Here is a 1,781-nt window from a genome sequence, read left to right on the forward strand (position 1 = left end):
AGGAAAGGGGAACAAGCAGGGAGGGAAAAGGGGAGCAGCGGGACCGCGGGTGCGGAGCCGGCACCGGGGGAACGGGCTGCGGTGCCCGGGCGGCGCCCCCGACAGGGGCTGGAGGGGGGGGCGCTGCTTTCTGCACCCCCCGTCCCGTCCCCAATAAAAAGGAGCCTCTGGAGAGGGCAGCGAGAACGTGAGCCCGACCCCTGCCCCCCGCCCCGCGCCCCGTCCCTCGCTCCGGAGGTCCCCGAAAAGCCGCGGAGGGGGATCCTGAGCGGAGGGGTCCCCGTCGCGGGAGCAACGGGGGAAAACGGCGTCCTGGGAGCGGCTGCGCGGCAGCAAAAAAAAAAAAACCTATTTATATATATATAAAAATTGCAAATATATATGTATATAAATATATAGAAGGAGGTTGATGGCGCGGAAGGGCAGCCCCGTCGCTGGCAGCAGCGCTGTCCCAGCCCTGCTACAAGATGGCTCCCAGCCGCGCTGCGCCTGCAGCGAGGACGACGAGGAGGAGGAGGAGAGGGAGGAAGGGTCGGGGCCGCCGCGCGGACCCGGGGCGCTGCCCGCTCGGGGGGGCCGGGCGCCCCCCCCCCTTTCGGCACAGCCGGGACGAGCGGGCAGGATTTTTTTTTATGAGCAAATGCGGTGATTTATGGCGCGGCCCCCCTTCGCCCGTCCCAATTAAAGCGACGTGTAGGAGCCGGGTGTGAAAACATTAAACATTTATAAAATATGCTTTTAAAGCCACATAAAAGCGATTAAGCCATTAATATATATATTATATATATTTATCCACTCCCATAGCCCCCACCCTTTTGGTCTAATAAAGAAATAAAGAATGACCCCCCCGGACGCCTGGGGGTTTGCGCCGGGCTCTGCCGCAGCGCAGCCGGGATTGCGCTCCGCGCCGCGCATATATACGCACCCCCCTCCCCCCACAAATACGCCTTACGTGCAAAATCCATACGTTGCACCGCGGTAAATAGAGCGCCCCGGGAAGCGCGCGAGCTTCCCGAGCGGAGCGCGGGGGGGCGCGGGGGGTGCGCGGCACCTCGCGGTGTCCCCCCCCCGCCGGGCAGCCTGGAAACCGCCCCGGGCGCCCGCGGGCGGCTTGAAACTCTCCCGCGGGCGGTGCTGGAGAGAATCGACTTTATTATTGTTATTATTTTTTTTAATTTAGACGTGCGGATTAAATTAGATTTCCCCTCCCCCCGCCGCTTTTATAAAACCTCTTTTTTTTTTTTTTTTTAATTAAGGGAAAACAAAAACGGGAGGGCCGGGCGGTTGAGTTTGGAGCCTCTTTTGGGGAGGGCGGCAGGGGAGGCGCTGCGCGGTCCCCGTCGGGGCTGGATTTGGGGAGGGGTGAAGGGGGTTGTTTTGGGGGGAGGGGGGCGGCGGGGAGAGACCCCCAGGGCGGGGGGTCGGCCCTGAATGGCCGCTTTGTCCGCGGCGGGGCCGTGGGAGCGGAGCCGCCTGCGCTTCCCGCCCCCTCCTCCCCGCCCCAACTTGGGAAGTGTTTTGCAGAGCTGGAAGAGAAGGGGCGGGAATGGGGAGGATGGAATTTGGCAAAGAAGGGGAAAAGGATTTTAAAAAACAGATTAAAATAAAATACAAGGAAAGGAAAAGAAATGGAGGCGAGGAGGGGGCTCCTCCCGCCGCTTTTCCAAGGGCAGCTTCCCAGAAAATGGGGAACTTGACAGCGTTTTCACCAAATAGAGCGCAATGAAAAGACTCGCAGCTACAACCAGCTTCTATTTTGATCACTCGGGCCCTGCCGGGGG

This window comes from Nothoprocta perdicaria, unplaced genomic scaffold, assembly GCF_003342845.1.
Source record: "Nothoprocta perdicaria isolate Ctin4 unplaced genomic scaffold, notPer1 scaffold_12, whole genome shotgun sequence".
Taxonomy (NCBI): Eukaryota; Metazoa; Chordata; class Aves; order Tinamiformes; family Tinamidae; genus Nothoprocta; species Nothoprocta perdicaria.